This window comes from Pelobates fuscus, chromosome 4 (assembly GCF_036172605.1).
Source record: "Pelobates fuscus isolate aPelFus1 chromosome 4, aPelFus1.pri, whole genome shotgun sequence".
Taxonomy (NCBI): Eukaryota; Metazoa; Chordata; class Amphibia; order Anura; family Pelobatidae; genus Pelobates; species Pelobates fuscus.
In genome coordinates, this window is record NC_086320.1 from 120,585,956 (window position 1) to 120,594,260 (window position 8,305).

Genomic DNA, 8,305 nt, shown 5'->3' on the forward strand with positions numbered 1-8,305 from the left:
AATTATTATTATAATCACACTTCCCAGAGCAGTTTTATTGCATGCTCCCTTGCCTCCACCTCCCCCCAGCAACCTTGGAGCTCCCTCTGTCGGTCAGTGCTCAGAAAGTATCATTTCATCTCCCTGGTTAGCCTCAGTCCATTTGACCGATTTGCCTGGACGCTAGTCCAGGCCTATTCTGAATGATAGAAAGCCATGACAATGCCAAGGATCATGATCAAATTTAATGTATTTGTTTAGAAGGATGGAAACAGAATCAGCCCACTGGCAAGTATTAAAAATACTCTTCCCCCCCAAAAAAAATATGAACCCCCTCGTCACGCACCAGTATGACATTTTCTTAAAAGCAGCTTTTTTTCTTTTAAATCAGGATCCTTCAAATGCATGGTAAAAAACAAGTTTAGGATTTTTTTTTATTTCAATATGTTTTTATAGATTAATAAAGATTAAAAAATAGAATAAGGACACAAACAACGAGATACATCTCACTATCAGCTATGCAAAATTACAAAAAAAATCATAATACACACTGCTTGAGGGAGACCTTTGGAGAAATGAAATGCATGGTAAGTTTTACTTGTGGCTTGTAAGATTATTTTGGTACTGTACTATTGTATTATTGTATTGCCTCTGCTTCTGTTATTCTGTTTATTTCTGGTCTTGTTCATCACTATAGTACTTTTTGTACATAATAAAGTTGTATTATAACTGTTTGAAGTTGTTATAGTGTGCATCCTATATTATATAGAAGTTTTAAAAGGCAAACATTTTAGATATTAACTACTGTACCTTCCCATGAGTTCCATATTAAATGTTTCCAAAATGTATAAATACTTAAATAATAATGTATCTGCAGTTACAATACAATTGAATGCACTTTCTTCCAAAGGATTCATTTTACCCTGTGCAATATGGAGCCTCAATACTTGCATAAGCAATGATTGCTGGTTGTCCCTTGAGAAATCCACTCTTCACTGGTGGCCTTATCAGTTGCCTCAGTTATAAGCAGTAAATTGACACAGTGAACTGATTTGAAAAACATACCTTTTTATGGTATTATACACAACTAAAAATGCAGATCAACAACCCCCTGATCTCTGTGGAAACTGTAATGAACAATGATTACTGTAATTCATAAACCAGATTCACACGTGGCATTTCATAATATGGAAACAATACAAACATTTAAGTTATTTTCCAGCCTACAAAATGTAATAAAAAACAGGATCCATGAAAATTAATTCTGAAAACCAAGTCATTTTTTTTTTTTTTGTAAACTAAAATTGGAATTGTGGAAAACTGACAAAGAAAAATGAGCAGAGAAGGAAAATGTGTCCATTCTGTCTAAAGCAGTCAGGGCGCCATATTCCTGACACCATAATGATGACAGGAAGTTGCAGTGGTTATGGTGCTTCGAGTGGGACCAATTTCAGCAGGGGCCATGCCTCATCCATAATCTCGTGGGAGGAGGTGAGGAAAATTGCCCTTAAGGAGCCACAAAACTTTAAAAAGGTATGTTTTTTATTATTTTTAATGACAAACTGAGGGGGGACATCAGGAAACCTGTGATATATTTGTATTCATAACACTTTAGTGTTCCTGGAATAAAAAAAGATATCACAGGTTTCCTGAATTGGCTACTCAAATGAAGGTCAAACCTGAAAGACCTTCTGCATGACCATTTGCATTTGTGACACAAGTGCTTTATGCCGTGATGGGCGACTGCCATCAGAAATCATGGGGAATTTACAAAACAAATGGCCATATCTCCTCCAGACATACACACACACACACACATATACACACACATACTCAGACACACAAGCACAATCAGACATTCTGATCTTGTAAGGGTTCCAGCCTGTGGCTGACTTTGCTTGAGAAGGAAACATAACAGCATTGCATTAGACTGCCCAAGACACCCCTCCCCCCACTTTAGCAGGCCCCATACCAGATGAATGCCTGTACGCCCCCATGCAGTCCCTCTGATTACAGATCACAGCATTATTTCATTTTTCTTTGTTTTATTTTTCACATTGAGAAAATAGCTAGCACAATAATCTATGTACATATATTTTGTTATATAATTAAACGAACACTTAAACACTTAACCCCTTAAGGACCAAACTTCTGGAATAAAAGGGAATCATGACGTGTCACACATGTCATGTGTCCTTAAGGGGTTAAAGGACTTTTATTTTGCTGAAGTGCTTTATGTGTAGAGAGTGTGTGCTCATTTTACAAAAAGTGAACAATTCAATTTAAATTTAATAAAATTAACTTTGTTACCCCCATACCACCCCCAAGTTGCCAACAATCGGTCTTTCTAATTCCTAAGAGTTTAGCTCAGTGAAGCTAGATTCAAGAGGCAGGCAATTGCCCAGAGCAAAGTCTTTGCCCTGCAAAGATTTCTCATTGAGCTGCATTGGGAAGTCTGCAATTGGACAGCCACAGTAAGTCTGGGCTGAAGAAGGGGTGGGTTTGCAAAGACTGCAGACAAGCTGTTTTTTGATATTCCCCCCAATGAAAGCATGCATATTTAAATGCATGCATATTTTCATTGGGGTTGTCTACAAAGTAGGGATTTTGTTTTTTTACTTTGGGCAGTGGAGTGTCCTTTTAATTAACAATATAAAGCATAACATTTTTAATCTATGTGACCAGAAGTCTTTTTGAATGATGGGCCACGTATTCTGCTTTTATTTGTAAAACCAAGTAGATTTACTTTCAAGATAGAACAATAACCTCAGAGCAAAACAATATAAAAATCAAATTGTTTTATTCATGACTAATGTATTGGAAGAATAGGTGGATTGAGATTTTATGAATGATGTTTTGCATATACTTTCATCAACATCGTCCTCTTTAGACAAAATTCCTAAACAGGTCATCTCATCTATGGGCTCTTGCCTTGTTATTGTGAAAAGAGCTAAATCCTATCTCTGTATTCCAAGGACGTCTGTGGAATTTTTATAGCTGGTGCGTGTAATGTGTATATGTTGTCTATGTGCACATTTCATTTATTTGTAGATATCGTATTTCCAGTTTATATGTGTCTCATGTGTTACCTGATCTTTCTGTTATCATATAGCTTACACATGATTAAATGTACACTCAGAGCACCATCACCACTACAGTGCACTGGAGTGGTTATATTGCCAAGAGTTCCCTCAACCCCATTGTAAGTCTGCCATCTTCACTACTTCAGCCAGAGAGCCGGCAGTTGCTCTCTTAAACGAAGCTCTGCAGTGCAAAGCTAGCTCATTGGCTAAGAGTGTCAGCTCTCTTCCAGATCTTTAGCAGAGGTAGTGGAGGTAACCATTCAAACTGCTCTACAATAGTTTAATTACTGACATTGGGAGGTAGGGGCACCAGGGCACTCCAGCACCATAACCACTACAGTGTGCTGAAGTGGTCATGGTGCTTGGAGTGTTTTTTATTTTTATTTTATACAAACATACCTGTGATTAACTGGAATGGTTTCATGTAAACTTCTCAAGATTTCAAATGCAGGAGGGAATAAATTACTGATTGGAGTGTGTCATGATAAAAGTCAAGTACCGTATTTTTCGCTCCATAAGACGCACTTTTTTCCCCCTCAAAAGTGAGGGGAAATGTCTGTGCGTCTTATGGAGCGAATATGAAGCTTTACTTACCTGTCTTGCAGCGTTGGCCGGCAGCACAGGGTGCACCGCGTTAGTGGAACTTGAATTTCATGTTCCGGTTTCCGGCGGGACTGAAAGGAAGTGTGCACAAGCTGAGTGCGCACTTCCTTTCAGTCCCGCCGGAAACCGGAACATGAAATTCAAGTTCCACTACCGCGGTGCGCCCTGTGCTGCCGGCCAACGCTACAAGACAGGTAAGTAATTATGGGACAAGGGGAGGGGGACAGTAAGGGGGGGGGGATGAAGTCTAGGGGGGGGTGAAGTCTAGGGGGGGGGTGAAGTCTAGGGGGGGGATGAAGTCTAGGGGGGGGGGGGATGAAGTCTAGGGGGAGGGGGGGGATGAAGTCTAGGGGGAGGGGGGGGATGAAGTCTAGGGGGAGGGGGGGGATGAAGTCTAGGGGGAGGGGGTGGATGAAGTCTAGGGGGAGGGGGTGGGTGAAGTCTATGGGGAGGGGGTGGATGAAGTCTATGGGGAGGGGGTGGATGAAGTCTATGGGGAGGGGGGAGATAAGGTCTATGGGGAGGGGGTGGATGAAGACTATGGGGATGGGGGGATGAAGACTATGGGGAGGGGGTGGATGAAGACTATGGGGAGGGGGTGAGTGAAGACTATGGGAGAGAGGAGAAGACTATGGGAGGGGGGGACACTATGGGACAGGGGAGAAAAAAATATTCTGTACAAACTGTCCCATAGTAAGAAACACTATGGGACAGTTTGTTCAGAATATTTTTTTCTGGGTTTCTTCCTCTAAAAACTAGGTGCGTCTTATGGTGAGGTGCGTCTTATGGAGCGAAAAATACGGTAAGTAGAAGGAAATGTGGAACTGGGAAACAGTGAGAATCACGGCTTTGACAGGACTTCTAGATCTGCCATAAACCTACATCCATAGTGTATTGAACGCTGGCTAAACACATATAGGTAAATAATTAACTCTTCCCAATGCAAATATGACATTCATGTATTTTATATATGTCTTTAACAATTGTGAAAGACCACCTTTCTTACTAATAATATTTGACGATAAGGGAGATTATGTGTATTTTGAATTCCTGCAATCATATCAAGGGTGGGAGTTAAATAAATAAGCATACTTCTTTATTTTTCAAGATATTGCAAAACTCTGGCGAGTATTTATTTTGGAATGTGCTTGTTAGGGAATAGAATTAAAACATATTAAAAAAAAGTGTTTACCTTGCTATAGAAAGTAATGCTTAAAAATATGGAGTTACTTAAATGCAATGTGCAGCGTTACTATATAATGATGTCTGTTTAATTTAGGTCATGCTCTTTTGTCTGCCCTGAGGAATGGAATAATAAATAATGGTTTTGAATGTTTCTCTGGCAATTTCTTCTCATTTACATACATCCTGTTATAAGTTTTCTATTCCCAATTTGCCTTTTCATGGTTTTTAAGTAAGTTTTAATATCATACCTCCCAACTGTCTCTACATGGTAGGGACAGTCTCTATTTTGGCTCTCTATCCTAATGTCTCTCTTTTCTGGGCTGCTTTTTGACTCTGCCACTGCAAGACCAACAAAAACGAACAAAACATTACCAGAACCTCCACTCCTTAATTCAAAGTGTTTAGTGTCAGCAAAAATATAAAACTTAACATTTTCAGTTGTCAGTTAAAAATGCCCCAATACATACAGTAAAAAAACAAAGAAAAAAGTTAACTGTGCTCTTCTCAAATCCCTATGTATATTTAAACAAATGGAGTTTATGTAGTTACTCCAATTGCCATTAGAGGAAATGCCCACCTGCCACGTCAAGGCAGACCTCTTAGGTGGGTCCTAACTCTAACCATTCACCTTGCTTTCTTGAGCTTCTGGCAAATATATATCTAATGAGACAGAGAGGGGTATTTTTTATATACATCCCTACATGCTTATTAACCCTTAATAGGGAACACATGTGATGGGCAGCAGCATTGTAACATAGCTGTGTGATACAAAAGCAAATACAATCCCATGTGTTCCCTATTAAGGGTTAATAAGCATGTAGGGGTGTATATAAAACATACCCCTCTCTGTCTCATTAGAGATATCTTTGCCAGAAGCTCAAGGAAGCAAGGTGAATGGTTAGAGTTAGGACCCACCTAAGAGGTCCTAAGTCTTACATCAAACTCGGCTTTGCTCAACAATAATACGTTGATTATTTTAGCATGTTTAGTACAGTCAGAGCAGAGCAATAAAAAGCGATTGTTGGGTCTGGGCTGCTGGCATGCTATTCTACTCAAACTCATAGGCAGTTTTGCCAAAGAGTGCAGGGTACCGGTGGCTTTATTGTTATGTATGACCATCTTATTGATCTGTCTAGCATGTAATGTAATCGTTTATTCCTGATACCATTATCCACCTAGTCAGACAAGTGTTATGTTTAAAAAACGGTTGTTAATGACTGCGGACGTACCTGGTACATCATTTAGTAAATCACCCGTACCTGATCTCTGGCGATCCCAGGCAGATCCTGGGGTCTGGCTGCGAGCTCAGGCAGACCCCCACTGCCTGATCCGGCACTCCCGGGCCATGTGATCGTAGGGTCCTCGCGATCCGATGGCTGGAATAGCCGGCTTGTGCAGTACCTGCAGGGGACTGTCTGAGCTCTCAGGAAGTCCCCCTAGTGCCTGAAAAAAAAGTTTTGAAAGTAAGAAAAAGTTAAATAAAAGTTTATAAAGTACATAAAAAGTAAAGTACATAAAAACACACATACACCATTATTATATATATATTAAATATATATATATATATATATATATTTTATATTAAAAGACACTTAACACGTTAATTTTAAATATATATATATATATATTTGTGTGTCTGGGGGTGCTGTGTGTGTTTGGGTGCTGTGTGTGTTTGGGTGCTGTGTGTGTTTGGATGCTGTGTGTGTCTGTGGGTGCTGTGTGTGTCTGTGGGTGCTGTTTGGGTACTGTGTGTGTCTGGGGGTGCTGTGTGTGTGAGTGTGAATGTATATTTTATTTAAATATATTTTTGTATTAAGAAAAAAAAAAGCACCCTCAGACACACACAGCACCCTCAGACACACACAGCACCCAAACACACACAGCACCCAAACACACACAGCACCCAAACACACACAGCACCCACAGCACCCAAACACACACACAGAACCCTGGGGGTGCTTTGTGTGTTTGGGTGCATGTGTGTGTCTGGGGGTGCTTTGTGTGTTTGGGTGCTGTGTGTGTTTGTGGGTGCTGTGTGTATTTGGGGGCTGTGTGTGTTTGTGGGTGCTGTGTGTATTTGGGTGCTGTGTGTGTCTGGGTGCTGTGTGTGTCTGGGTGCTGTGTGTGTCTGGGTGCTGTGTGTGTCTGGGTGCTGTGTGTGTCTGGGTGCTGTGTGTGTCTGTGGGCTGTGTGTGTCTGTGGGCTGTGTGTGTCTGGGTGCTGTGTGTGTGAGGGTGCTATGTGTGTCTGAGGGTGCTGTGTGTGTCTGAGGGTGCTGTGTGTGTCTGAGGGTGCTGTGTGTGTCTGAGGGTGCTGTGTGTGTCTGAGGGTGCTGTGTGTGTCTGAGGGTGCTGTGTGTGTCTGAGGGTGCTGTGTGTGTCTGAGGGTGCTGTGTGTGTCTGAGGGTGCTGTGTGTGTCTGAGGGTGCTGTGTGTGTCTGAGGGTGCTGTGTGTGTCTGAGGGTGCTGTGTGTGTCTGAGGGTGCTGTGTGTGTCTGAGGGTGCTGTGTGTGTCTGAGGGTGCTGTGTGTGTCTGAGGGTGCTGTGTGTGTCTGAGGGTGCTGTGTGTGTCTGAGGGTGCTGTGTGTGTCTGAGGGTGCTGTGTGTGTCTGAGGGTGCTGTGTATGTTTGGGTGCTGTGTGTGTCTGAGGGTGCTTTGTATGTCTGGGGGTGCTGTGTGTGTCTGGGGGTGCTGTGTGTGTCTGAGGGTGCTGTGTGTGTCTGAGGGTGCTGTGTGTGTCTGAGGGTGCTGTGTGTGTCTGAGGGTGCTTTGTATGTCTGGGGGTGCTGTGTGTGTCTGGGGGTGCTGTGTGTGTTTGGGTGCTGTGTGTGTTTGGATGCTGTGTGTGTCTGTGGGTGCTGTGTGTGTCTGTGGGTGCTGTTTGTGTTTGGGTGCTGTGTGTGTCTGGGGGTGCTGTGTGTGTGAGTGTGAATGTATATTTTATTTAAATATATTTTTGTATTAAGAAAAAAAAAAAAAAGTTATATCCCCCCCCCCCCCTTCTTACCTTTATCATGGGAGGTCCATTCTGCCTGGGGGAGGAGGGGTGCCGTGCTGCCATTCTTCCCTGGTGGTCCTGTGGTGAGAGTGAACTCTAGCCCCCTGCAGGCTAGAGTTCACTCTCGCGAGATCTGAGCGTTGCCGCGATTACCGCGGCAACGCTCAGACCTCGCGAGAGGACCCGGCGGAGCTGCTGGCTAGAGCTCCGCCGGTCCTCTCTCCTGCCTCCCTCCCTCCCACACTCCCCAGCCGGCGGCCGCACCTGAGTGTCTCTGGGCCGGTGAGGGAGATCTTTGATCTCCCCACCGGCCCATGGAGGCACTATGCAGGGCTGGCGCTCGGGTAGCGCTGGCCCTGCAGGGGCTGGCAGGCTCGGGTAGCGGGTAGCGCTGGCCCTGCCGGCCTCGGCCCCACGGTCATCGCGGCCCACCGGGCATTTGCCCGGTGTGCCCGAT

At 43.2% G+C, this 8,305-nt stretch overlaps 1 protein-coding gene across 1 annotated transcript in view; it reads left to right on the forward strand.

Annotated features, from left to right (window-relative positions):
- The first annotated feature begins 1,434 nt into the window (after positions 1-1,434).
- Positions 1,435-8,305, forward strand: part of LRRC30 (leucine rich repeat containing 30) — a 50,091-nt gene continuing 43,220 nt past the window's right edge. Inside the window, exon 1 of the mRNA XM_063450463.1 lies at positions 1,435-1,512. The gene's annotated coding sequence lies outside the window, so the exon portion shown is untranslated. The remainder of the gene's footprint in view (positions 1,513-8,305) is intronic.